A 14419-nucleotide genomic window follows, 5' to 3' on the forward strand; every position below is an offset into this window, starting at 1 on the left:
TGAGAATACTATTTCCCTTCTCCATTCAACATACGCCTCATCTTTAAAGACCCAACTCAAATGCCACCTCTCTTGTGAATCCTTCCACAAATCCTCCAAAGACAGTTAGTTGTTCCCTCATCTCTCCTCATGGGACTTGGCACTTCTGTCATAGCTCTTATTACACCATATTGGAGTGGCCCACTACATGTCTATGGTCATGTCAAGGGCTGAGATCTTGTCTTAATCATCCTTGTATCTCTACCCTTACCTACTTTGGATGGACTGTTGAATGGATTACTAAATATATATTAAGCAAAATTTACTTTGTTCTCTTCCTACTTGGTTTACCACCCTATGAAGAAGCTATAAATCAAGTAGATATACTGCCAAGCATCAGCACTCACTCACTTGTGTTCACAGAAGTAACATCTGTGGTGCGAAGAAAGCCAATCCCCAGCTAACTAGCACAGTTTAAAACACCATAAGCAACCCTAAGAATGTTTTCCCAGACTACACGCTAAATGCGTTCTTGCTAAAGCCTCTTCTGAAATTTATTTTCCATCTTAGACTTTGGACCATGACCCTTCCATTCATGAAATACAATGGAAATTGAGTAATGTAGACAGAAAAACAGTTAGCAGTATTCAATAGGAAAAACTTTGGCTTTGTTTTGTGACCTTAGGCAAGTCACTGAAACTCTGAACCTGTTTTCTCATCTGTGAGATAAAAAAAGATCTAACTTCACAAGATTTTTTAAAATTTAGACATAATACTAATAAAGAATGGAGTACAGTACTCATCAATAAGGCAATTCCTCAGTAATTTAAGAAAATTGGTCATTTGAAAATGTGTATATATTGGAGAGTATTTGCAATTTGCCTGCTTTCATAAAGGTCATTTATTTCAGACTCCTCTATCAAAAAATAAATTCAATATGGAATTGAATCTAAGGGGAAAAAAACATGTTCAAGACCAGAAAGTTGTCTTAAGACCAAGACTTGACCATCAGCTAGACTTAATCCTTCGCTAATTAATAAATCTCATCCCTTCTACACACACACACACAAAAATAACTGGTAGAATATCTGACTCTTCAACCAAGAATATATTACCCAAAGACAAGAAAATTCCAAATATCATTCTTGATCATTTACAAAGGTAACACAAACCTGTCTGTTTCATGAGTGTTGCTTGCAGCTGTGCCCTGAGAAATGAGCCCCAAACCTCTGGGTTATTTCAGAATTTCTGGAATACTCTGAAGTCTATTTCAGGTTTACTCCCAGATCAGAAAATTATACAGAGCCCATCTACAGATTTCAATTGGCTGTGTAGCAGCCTTCTAAGTTAGCTAATTTCTGTCACCATGCATGGCTGTCTATGGGTAATTAAGAGGTTAACATAACAAAAGTGGAGAGTGTACACTTGTGGTGAGAACCTGTACAAAGGGTGACCTTTGAGCCTTCCACCTGTCGCTGCCCATTCTGGCCACACACCAGTTTTCTTTGTGAATTATGAAAAAGTGCTTCGGGGCCTTAGCAAAGGTAGCCAGCTGTCCTTAAATGCTCAAATTTCCCAACTGCAAGGGGACAGGAAACTGTAGTGTGAGTTGTTAATAAGTATGAACTAACACAATATATGTCAGTATATAAGTTTAAAGACTCCTCAGAAACAATTGAGAAAATGGGACTTCAGAAGGACTGTATGAAATTTGTCAATTCAAACTCTTCTGGTTTTTTCACGATAGCAATAGGACTTACACACATACACACACACAACTCTTTTAGAATGAAAAATTACATTTGACTAAAAGAAAGCATTGATAAAAACAAGTTCGGGTTAATAAATGCATTATTAACTTCAGACAAAACTCAAGTTGACTAAGGGCAGGGATAGGAAGACAAAAACATGAAAGTATTTTCCTGAAATAGCCTCTCTAAAAATCACCATAGAGGAAAGAACATGTTTCTGTCTTTCCACTTCTGGATCCAAGCTCTAATGTGAACATATTTGTGCAATTTATGCACACAATAGTATTTAATAGCAGCAAATTCACACACCTGCTGATTTTCCTCCATGTGAAAGGAATAATGTAAAGGTCAACCAGATGATTTCCCCTTCTGCAGTGGAACTAGACAGAATGCAGTTCAAATCCCAGGCTGGCATTTACTAGCTGTGATTCTAGGAAGTTATTTAACCTCTCTGTGCCTCATTTTTCTCATAAAAATGGGGGTGATAAAAGAACTGACCTCATGGCTTTGTCATGAAGATCATATGAAGCAATACAGAAAATGCACTGAGTGAGGTACATAGAAAGCTATTGTTATTGTTATTGCCATTCCATTACTTAAGCATTAAAAGACTGTGGTACACTAAAAAATGGGCAGAAGACCTAAATAGGCATTTCTCCAAAGAAGACATATGGATGGCCAAGAGGCACATGAAAAGCTGCTCAACATCACTAATTATTAGAGAAATGCAAATCAAAACTACAATGGGGCATCACCTCACACCAGTCAGAATGGGCATCATCAGAAAATCTACAAACAGTAAATGCTTGAGAGGGTGTGGAGAAAAGGGACGCTCTTGCATTGCTGGTGGGAATGTAAATTGATACAGCCACTATGCAGAACAGTATGGAGGTTCCTTGCAAAACTAAAAATAGAGTTACCATATGACCCATCAATCCCACTATTGGGCATATACTCAGAGAACACCATAATTCAAAAAGACACATGCACTCCAATATTCATTGCAGCACTATTTACAATAGCCAGGACATGGAAGCAACCTAAATGTCCACCAACAGATGAATAGATAAAAAAGATGTGGTACATATACACAATGGAATATTACTCAGCTGTAAAAAGCAATGAAACTGGGACATTTGTAGAGACATGGATGGACCTAGAGACTGTCATACAGAGTGAAGTGAGTCAGAAAGAGAAAAACAAACATCGTATATTAACACATATATGCGGACTATAGAAAAATGGTACACATCGACCGGTTTGCAAGGCAGAAATAGAGACCCAGATGTAGAGAACAAACATATGGACACCAAGTGGGGAAAGTGGGGAGGGTTGGGGGGGAATGAATTGGGAGATTGGGATACCAAATTGTACACTCTAAATACATGCAGTTTATTGTCTGTTAACTGTATGTCAATAAAAGTTCTTTTTTAAAAAAATTTTATTTATTTATTTATTATTTTTTGGGGGGTACACCAAGTTCAATCATCTGTTTGTATACACATATCCCCGTATTCCCTCCCTCCCTCGACTCCCCCCCACCCTTCCTGTCCCAGTTCTCTAAGGCATCATCCATCCTCGAGTTGAACTCCCTTTGTTATACAGCAACTTCCCACTGGCTATCTATCTTACAGTTGGTAGTATATATATATATATATATATATATATATATATAAAAAAGAAAGAAAGAAAGGAATTGGCCAGTGCAAAGCCACTGGCTGTGACAAGGGCAGGTGTGGCATGATCAAGGAATAGCAAGGAGACCAATTACAGGGGGTAAAATCAGTGAGAGGGAGGACATTAGGCGATACAGTCAAAGGTCACAGGAGGCGAGATCATGAGGGTCTTGCAGGCCATTTGCAAATAGTTTGGCTTTCACTCTGAGAGTAATGGAGACTCACATACTCTGACTTCTCTTTTAAAAGGATTCTTCTGGCTGATGCTTTGAGGAAAGGCTGTTGAGAGGAGTGTAAGGGTGGAACAAAGAGATTGGTGCAAAGGCTACCATGGCCATCCTAGTGACAGGTGATGGTGGCTCAGACCAGGAAGGTAGGAGTGGAGGAATGAGAAGTGGCCAGATTCTGGCTATACCTTGAAGGTAGATAAAGTAATTTCAGGCAGTTATAAAGACTATAGGGAAAATGTAAGTAGAGTAGTGGCAAAGACAGAACTGAGAGTGGTTACAGGAGGCCTCTCCAAAGAGGCCTGAGCTGAGACCAAATGATGAGAAGGAGGTAACCATGCAGAGCTCCAGGAAAAAAACACTCCAGCAAAGGAACAGGCCCCAAGATTAGAACGAGCTTAGAATATTAGGGGGACAAAAAATATAGGCAAAAGAGTGAGGTTCAGTGAACAAGGAAGACAGTGCTTGAAGATGAGCTCAGAGGGGTCGGTAGACCACAGTGAGGAGGCGAGAATGTATTCTAATTGCAATGGGAAGCAGTAGCAGGATTTGAAGCAGGGAGACTGTGTGATCTGATCTGCTCTTTTAAAAGATCATTCTTCAAATTCACAGAGACAGAAAGTACAAAAGAGGTAACCAGGGGCTGCAGGTAGGAGGGAATAGGGAGTTGTTTAAAAGGGGCAGGTTTCAGCTGGGGGTGATGAAAAGTTCTGGAGAGACATAGTGGTAATGGGTTGTACAACAATGTCAATGTACTTAATGCCACTGAACTGTATACTTAAAATGTATTAAAATAGTACAATTTATGTTATGCATATTTTACCACAGTAGAAAATATATTTGGTGTAATATTTAAAAAAAAAAAGATCATTCTGAGTGCCAAGTAGAACATGAACTGTTAGGGAGAAGAAAGGAAGCAGGCAGTGAAGTAGAAACCACCCCTGCTGCTGAATTCTGTGCATTAACGGTCTCTTCCCTCTCTTTCCTCCCTCTTCATTATAGTAGTCAGATATAATTTTACAAAGGCCTTTCTGCCTACCCACAGCCAGATGTTCCAATGAAAATTTTAAGATGTCGATATGCCAAAGTCTCAATAAGTTAGGAAGCAGTTGCCTAACTTCTGCCTACAGCTGATCAACATGAAAATGGTTTTGAATTCCTAGGACTCCAAAGAAAGAAAGTCCACAGCTGCCTTCAGGAACCCACTCCAGAGTCTACCAGTCTCTGCTATGAGGAAACTTCTTCAGTGTATCTTAATTAAATCCCTCTGATTATACTTTAAGTCTGGGTCCTCTTATTCTAGTCTCCTTGAGTTGAAAGACAGCTGGTTTCCATCCTTTGCAAAATAAGGCTATGCTTAGAGATTTCTGTTAAGTCCTCTGTTTCAGGCTAAACAATCTCAATTAATTTCGGCTTTTCTTCTATAAAATCTCTCTCTAAATGCTCCACATTCCCATTTAAATTGCTCATAACTGGATACAGTCCTCTCTGAAGAATAGGAAGAACAAAAATGTATAAGATTGGGGTAAAGGAAACACAATTATAAAGAATTATGGAGAGCCAGCGCAAATGTCAAATTTTTACAGTTTCATCAACACCATTAACAGTAATTTTTTTGAAGCTACCACCTTTTTAAGTTAATTAACAAATACATGGTAGTTATGAATTTCAGATGATCAAAGATAATTGCACTACACAATTCACCAAATACTGTTTATCTTCCACAACCAACAAAATATGGGGAAAACACAGCAAATGATAAATGCCACCAACTTCACCTGTGTAACAATGGTTAAATATTCCATTTCAATGGCAAATGAAGAAACACTCACCTATATAACAATGACCAAATTACAAAGAGCAATGGCAATTACCCCTGAGTTGCTCAATTCGAGCAGAGTCATATGACAGAGAATGTGTAACGTCACACCAATGAGTCCTTGTAAGGCACACAATTACAACTGAAATTAAAATTTAGATGTGTTATTGCTAACTTAGTTTTTTTAAATCCTCAAGCTGCATATTAACTGATTTTTCTGAACTTTGTACAGTGTTTCTCTTACGTTCTTTTCCTGTTCTAGACCATGTTTATGTTAATGGGGCAGCCATTCTCAAACTTTTTGGTTTCAAGACCCCTGACACTCCTAAAAATTACTGAGAATTCCAAAGAGCTTTTGTTTATATGGGTCATATCTATTGATATTTACCATATTAGAAATGAAAATTGGGAACTTTTAAATTATTTATCAATTCATTTAATGGGAATTCCCTGGTGGTCCAGTGGTTAGGACTCGGCGCTTTCACTGCAGTAGCCAGGGTCCCTGGTCAGGGAACTAAGATTTCACAAGCCACGCTGCACAGCCAAAACAAAACCCCCCAAAACCCCCAAAACATTAGACCCATTACATGTTAATATAAATAAAATTTTGTGAAAAAATAGTTATATTTTCCAAAACAAAAAACAGTAAAATGAATGGCATTGTTTTATATTTTCCCAAGTCTCTTCAACATCTGCTTTTAATAGGAGAAAACTTTCATACATGCGCTTCTGCATTCAGCTTGCTGCGATATCATGCATCATCACGCAGCCCCTGGAAACCTCCACTCCACACTCAAGATAAAATGAGAATTAAAAAAGCAAATCGTTGCTTAATATCATTATGAAAATAGTTTTTATCCTGTATATCCCCTGAAGAGGTCTTGTGAACCCTCTGGGTGCCTGGACCACCCTTTGAGAACCACTGTTAGTAGAGGTTGTAGGGACTGAAATTATTTCTAGGAAACAGAAATTACTAAGGGCAATGCCTATAGGATTCTGGTTATCATGGAGATCGAATGGAAAGTAAACTATACACCTCTTCATGAAATACCCTGTGCTTTAAACCATGCTAATCATATCAAATTCAGAGGCAATAAAGCTTAAATAAGATGGCCCATGATCACCAAGTGTTACTCAAGCATTATCTTCATTTCACTTTGACAGTTAGCGTCCATTGGATTAAAAAGAAAGTATTCTATCTCGTAGGTCATACAACCTGACTCACAGACTTCCTTCAGCCTATTATATTCTTATTGTTTTTCCCTCCTGCCTTGTTTCTAGAAGCCCAAACACAAATAGCTGCAAGGTAAGGAAGGCTCTATTTGAGACAGACCGTTTAAGCAAATGTTACTCAGTCCTAGGGAAATTTACATAACTTTTCTGGACCTGAAACCAAAATCCTGTCGCTCAGAGAAGGCTACAAATCTTATGTAAAATATCTACCTATATCAGAGTATAGAAAAAAACAAACTATTCTACTATAACTCTAAAATAATAATTAATTCAAGACAATGTGTACTTGAGTATTTGTTTCAGAAAAATGGGAAAATATATATGCAAGCTCTTATTTTACCCTTTCCTCTTTTACTCCTTCACACTGATCTGTTAGAAGAAATGTGTGTGCTGGAGGTGGGCAGTATGTTAATTCCTGGAAAGATGAGAAAAGAAAAAAAATGTCATTAATCCCACTTCTACTCATTAAAAAAGGTAGTTATTTGACTCTTGGGAAATATTTTATTTATCCATTTCTGACCGTATACCAAAAAAAAAAATTCAAACAAAAAACAGCTAAATTGTCCCAGTCCAGGGACTAAATTTCTGTAAAAAAAAAAAAAGCCATATTCTTGTTGGGGGATAGCAGAACAACTTCCACAACATTAAACTGGAATATATGCTTATATTTGTATCTTTCACCCTTTGTAACTGGAAAGAGAAAACTGGTTGGCCCTATCTTATAGTGGAACATGTATTATAACCAAACATGGTTTATAAATACAAAAGCAACAAATGGCTTTTTTTTTTTTTTTTTTTGGAACAAAAGGAGCCCTAGGGCTTCGCCTTTGGATAAGATACCACTAGGGACATTTTTTTTTTTTAACTTCGGTAAAATACTCAAATAGCAAGTGTCAAGGTATTGTAAATCCACCCAGTTGGTAAAATAAATCAGTTACTTTGGCAGGTGAGTATTAAGTAATCATGCTGTCAGAATTGGGTGAATATCAAAGGGAGAAAGACAAAGACTGAACAAAGGAGGAAAAATAAAATAAGTAGCAGATTATCAAATAAGTAAATAAAAATGAGAACTTCTCAATGCTCTATTGTATCCCCCATAAAGCAGTTCAACTCTTTCCCTCCTGCTTGGGAGTCACGAAAGCAATGCGAGTGTGAGGAAACCTCCGCGACTGCTTGCGAACTGTGCTGTTGAGAGGGCTTTTCAAAGGTTTCAGGGAAGAAACGTCGGGTCCCTTTAAGAATTAAAAGCTGGTCTCTGGCAAGCAAGGAGTTGCAGAATGGCAAAGAAGCCTGGTTCTCCATACATTAGCTTTTCTCCTGAAGGAGACAGCTGAATTAGAAGCAAAGCTGCCAGGAAAAGCCTGAATAGAGACCATTTAAGCAGATTTTATTCAGGCTCGGGGAAATTCACATAACTTGGTCTTTTCTCACTTCTTGAAACAGAAAAACGTATGTGTAAGTGCACTGAAATCTCCCCTACCCTGGGAGGCAAGGAGGGGGCCTTATTTATCTGTGAAACTTGCAGTGCTTGGCCCAAGGCTGGGCACATAGTAGACCCTCAATACATGTTTGTGGAATCAAAAGAAAAGATAGCATCTCTTAGACACTACCCACTTTTAGTTGTTACCATTCTTTTTTGTTCTGCAAGAAACAGTGATTTTAGGCCCTTTCTGAGGCTGATGCCAAGTTCCTTTTCATAAAAACGGCTGGAGAGTCTGAATAGAATTATAACGTAGAACTGAAAGGGATAGTTGAGGTTAACATGATAAACCTCTTATTTTATACATAAGGAAACTGATGCCCAACGAGGTTAACAGATTTGCCTGTGGTGCCCTAACCAGTTAATGGCAGAGCCAAGAATAACCCAGACTCCTAATCTTCCCATGTAGCATCAAGTAGAGCTGAGATACTGAACCTGGATCCATGAAGGGGCTTTAAGAAGCCCAAAACCCTGCCCAATAATGTATATGTAAAATTCCATGTTCACTGTATCTGTAGGTGAAAGGGTTCAAAGCTGTCACTTGATTTTCAAAGAGGTATGTTACCCTCAAAACTGTTAAGAACCCTAATCTCAAAGGGAGAGTCATCAGTGAGCCATTTAACACCATTGCTCCTATGTTGTGACGAGCTGAGATCAGAATTTTGATGACAAATCCCTCTGAGACCTTAAGCAGGCAGAAGCAACAAGCTACAACAAGACTTGTGAAAGCTCAGGCCTTCCAATGAGTGAGAGTGTTCTTTAATGCAAAATAAGAACATTCAAAGGTAGATTAAAAAGTGGCTGATATGATCCAGCAATCCCACTCTTGGGTATATATCTGGAAAAAAACAAAAACTCTAATCCGTAAAAGATACTTGCACCCCAATGTTCATAGCAGCACTATTTACAATAGCCAGGAAATGGAAGCAACTAAATGTCCATCAACAGATGACTGGCTTAAGAAGATGTGATACAGATATACAATGGAATATTACTCAGCTATAAAAAAAGTGAAATATTGCCATTTGCAGCAATATGGATGGACGTAGAGTCTATTATACTTAGCAATGAAGTAAGTCAGACAAAGACAAATATTGATACTACATGATATCATTTATATGTAAAATCTAAAAAATAATACAAGTCAATCTATATATAAAACAGAAACAGACTCACAGACATGGAAAACACATTTACAGTTACCAAAAGTAGGGGGGCAACAGACAAATTAGGATTATGGGATTAACAGATACAAACTACTATACATAAAATAGATAAGAAACAAGGATTTTCTGTATAGCACAGGGAATTATATTCAGTATGTTATAATAACCTATAATGGAATATAATCAGAAAAAAATAACTGAAGTACTATACTGTACACCCTAAACTAACACAAGATTGTAAATTAACTATACTTCAATTAAAAAATAAATAATAATAAAAAAAATTATAAGTGGCCGGTAACAGTCAGTACTCAATGTGACAATGACACCACACTGCACCTAGGTATTTGGAATCCTTACCTTTGTTAAAAATTATTTGACCTTGTATACATATTTACTAATTAGAGAATATTTACCCTAGTGTGGATGCAGCTAACATATGGTAAGAGAGAATAATGGATGGCCTCCTCAAGCAGGGATTCTCAGAAAAGGAGTTTGCCCAATACAATACAGATAAGTGGTTGGCTGGTTAACAAAATAAATCAGGTAAAGCTGGGAGGTATAAAAATGATACAATCATATATTAACTATTGGATTGAACTTAAAACACAAATGTACATTTATTTGCTATTATTTTGATGAAAAGTCAAAGCCTTCGAGGATGGGTATGCTAACTGAAGTTTCTTGCATAAACCACACCCATAATGGATCATCTATGATTCCTAAAACCATTTCTTCAGAGTGAACAGAACTCAAAGACGCTTATGAGGCAATCTGACACGAAAAATCCATTGAGAATTTTCTTTTCTGTCTTTTTTTTTTTTTTTTTTTCTGCCATGTTGAGCGGCCTGCGGGATCCTAGTTCCCTGACCAGGGACCAAACCCAGGCCCTTGGCAGTGAGAGTGTGGAGTCCTAACCACTGGACTGCCGGGGAATTCCCATGTCAAGAAATTGAATGATTTTTTCCATCTTTTACAGTTGCCTTCCCATACCTAATTTATCAATAACTATTTTTAGCAACTCATATTCATTGAGTCTTATGAACATATTCAACCTAATTTTCATTGAAATATTATACTCACATTTCATCCATTCGGTTAACATTTAATTAAATTGTACCATTTATGCTACTAACTACAAATGGTATAAACAAGTTGGGGAACAAATACAACTGTCTCTGTTAAGCATAGGATTCATTTGATAGGATCAGCAGTGAAGAGGAGCATACTAACTGCAAGTGTAGTATTCAGCTTGCTGTGGGCATCTGTAAGTATGGCTTACAGATGAAACGGAGAACATCAGTTCCTCCAACAATGTAATTAAGTCGAGGTCAATTAAGAAAGCTTCTGTTGTTCATTGTCAGTCATAGCGTCTTGGCCTCTGTTTTGGTATTTCAAAACACATGATTTTTCCACTTGAGAGATGGATTCACGCTCATCAAAAATAACATAAGTGAGCTATAAACCAGAATGCAAATGTGTTCTCTTATGGTGTACCTAACACTGATGCCCAAGATTGCAATGGTCCATCGCATAGTTTCCCTCTTCCCCACCCCACCCTCATCCCTGACATTAACCTGATGTTCTAAAACCTACAGCACACAGAGTAGGTGCGGACAAATATCACATACCTCAAAAAGTCTTTCTGATATAGGGAGGATGGGGAGGCACTGTAGTATTGTGATTAAGAGCACAGGCTTTGGAGTTAGACATACCTGAGTCCCATCCTAGATCCGAAACTTACCAGCTCAAGCAAGTCACTAAAACTCTCTTAAACCTAGGTTTTCACATCCTTGAAACAGAAGTTATAATGCCAACATCTACTTCATAGCATTATTGTGAAGGTTAAATAAGACAAAGAATTAAAGCACCTAGCATAGTCCCTGGCACATAATAAGTGCTCACTTTATGGTAGTTACTTTTACTGTCAATAAGAATGCAGACTGGGGGACTTCCTAGGTGGCACAGTGGTTAAGAATCCGCCTGCCAATGCAGGGGACATGGGTTCAAGCCCTGGTCCAGGAAGATACCACATGCTGCAGAGCAACTAAGCCTGTGCGCCACAACTACTGAGCCTGTGCTCTAGAGCCCATGAGCCACAACTATTGAGCCCATGTGCTGCAACTACTGAAGTCCATGCGCCTAGAAGCCCGTGCTCCGCAACAAGAGAAGCCACCACAATAAGGACCCCACGCACCACAATGAAGAGTAGCCCCCGCTCGCAGCAACTAGAGAAAGCCTGTGTGCAGCAATGAAGACCCAACACAGCCAATTAAAAAAAAAAAAAAGAATGCAGACTGAATCCTCAAAGAAAAATTCATGTAATTCCACCTGTTCTGTCACCCCAAGCAATAGTCCCCAATCTGGCTTCACCAATTTTCAAGGATAACAACTAACATATTTCACCCTCAGGCTCTGAGAATGTGCAACAAACACACACACACACACTGATGCAAACATTACGGAGAGTAATTTGGCAGAATTTAATCAAAATATTCGTTCACCCTAAGATCCAGCAATCCCACTCCTGGGAATATATCCCAGATAAATTCACACATGGCTTAAAAAGGGACATGCATGATGAGGGTTATTTGGGGTTTTTTTTTGGGGGGGGGCGGTGTTTGTTTATGTATTTATTTATTTATTGGCTGTGTTGGGTCTTCATTGCTGCGCACAGGCTTTCTCTACCTGCGGCGAGCAGGGGCTCCTCTTCATTGCAGTGCGTGGGCTTCTCATTGTGGTGGCTTCTTTTGCTGCAGAGCACAGGTTCTAGGCGAGCCGGCTTCAGTAGTTGTGGCACACAGGCTTAAGAGTTGTGGCTCGCAGGCTCTAGAGCACAGGCTCAGTAGTTGTGGCACACAGGTTTAGTTGTTCCACGGCATGTGGGATCTTCCTGGACCAGGGCTCAAACCCGTGTCCCCTGCATTGGCAGGCGGATTCTTAACCACTGCGCCACCAGGGAAGTCCGAGGGTTATTTGTCGTCAAGGAAGTTGGAGCAACCTAAGTGTCCATCACTGGGGTAAAATGGATAAATAGAATGGGAAGGGCACACACTGTAACATATCATGCAGCAGTTAGAAGCAACAAAGTAGATAGACACACAACATGGATCAATATTAAGGACATGGTCCTAAATGAAAAAAATATTAAGAAACAAAATGAGTTTTTTAGAAAAACTATAATATAAATTTTAAACACACACCCACAACATAGCCTTACATATCCTGTAAAGTTATTCTTATATAACCTACATATTCTGATACACACAAGTTTAAACATACACATTAGACACATTGGAATCATTGCGAGAGGGGCGTTGGGGGAGGAGGAAAGAGAGTAAGGAGTGGAGGTAAAAGGGAAGGAAGGAATAAAGAATCCAGGAAGGAAAGAAGGGGAATTCCCTGGTGGTCCAGTGGTTAGGACGTTATACTTTCACAGCCGAGGGCACGGCTTTGCATACTCGTACCACGGGGCAAGGAGGAGGGGGGGGGGAGGGGGAGGAGGAAAGGAGGCAGGGAAGGTGGAAGGGGGGGTCCTATATGTTTTTAATTATGATAGTGTGTTCTGTATTGGGGAATATAACTCAACTCTCCAATGTAATAAACAAACAGCACCACTAGATGGTTGCCAATAGTGCTTGGTTGGTACAATAAACTTGAGGCCATTTCAAAACCAAACGTTTGGAAACTACAGGAATATGTTCTATTTTCATATAACTGCACTAATCTGCTATTCACACTGCACATTTGGCTAAATGCCCTCTCCTCTTTCACTGTAATCATCCCAACTTGGAGAAATGAAAAGGGAGTCTAGAAAGTGAAGAGGAATGAAGAAAACTATTAATTTTAATATTAACCTATTAATCTTCACTAAAGTCAAACAGTGAGAGAGACAATATATACTGTGATGCATACTTTACTACAAAACAGTCCAATTACCAATATGTGAATGGACATACAAAAAAATTCAGTAAAATACTCAAATAGCAAGTGTCAAGGTATTGTATATCCACCCAGTTGGTAAAATAAGTCAGTTAATTTGGCAGGTAAGTATTAAGTAATCACGCTGTCAAACTCGGGTGAGTATCTAAGGGAGAAAGACAAAGACTGAACAAAGGAGGGGGGAAAATTACAGAAAAGAAACAAGAAGGGGGCCAAAAATAGGCATAAGAAGAAAATAAACAGTGTGACAGGTTCAACAGTGGGATGGATGTCTCCATTCCATCACAGAGAGATTATCCTAGAAATAAGGATAGACACTTCAAAGTGATACCAGTGGAGCTAAGGGGTTTTGTCCACCAGATAGAGGCTGTTAATAAAGGTGAATTATGGATTAAAGTGGTTTTTCAATGTCAGCTTCCTCCATCTTCTATCTTAATGTTTTAGTTGCCCAACAACAAGTCGGGCAGCACACATAATATACTCACACAGACACGAACCTGTGTCCTTAGCCCCTCACTGCCTAGGCCAGGAGTGGGCAAAATTTTTCTATAAAGAGCCAGATAGGGCTTCCCTGGTAGCACAGCGGTTAAGAATCCACCTGCCAATGCAGCGGACATGGGTTCAATCCCTGGTCCGGGTAGATCCCACATGCCATGGAGCAACTAAACCCGTGGACCACAACTACTGAACCTGCGCTCTAAAACCCATGAGCCATAGCTAATGAGCCCACGCTCTGCAACTACTGAAGCCCACGCACCTAGAGCCCGTGCTCTACAACAAGAGAAGCCACCACAATGAGAAGCTTGCGCACTGCAACGAAGAGTAGCCCCTGCTCTCCACAACTACAGAAAGCCTGTGGAGCAATGAAGATCCAACACAGCCAATAAAAATAAATAAATAAATGTATTTGTAAAAAGAGCAAAAACAAAAAAAAAACATAAATGTCCAATAATAGGCAAGTGACTAAATGAATCAAGGTTTAAAAAAAAAAGAGCCAGATAGTAAATATCTGGGACTGCAAGGTCAATGATGATACCACGGTTCATCAGACATGCCCTCTGTAATGACTAGCTATTATTTTCTCAACTCATGTTTTCCTCATATTTCTGTGTTGTGTCCTTTGTCTTTATAAGAGGGAGAAGATCA

The sequence above is a fragment of the Hippopotamus amphibius genome, chromosome X (assembly GCF_030028045.1).
Source record: "Hippopotamus amphibius kiboko isolate mHipAmp2 chromosome X, mHipAmp2.hap2, whole genome shotgun sequence".
NCBI classification, from domain to species: Eukaryota; Metazoa; Chordata; class Mammalia; order Artiodactyla; family Hippopotamidae; genus Hippopotamus; species Hippopotamus amphibius.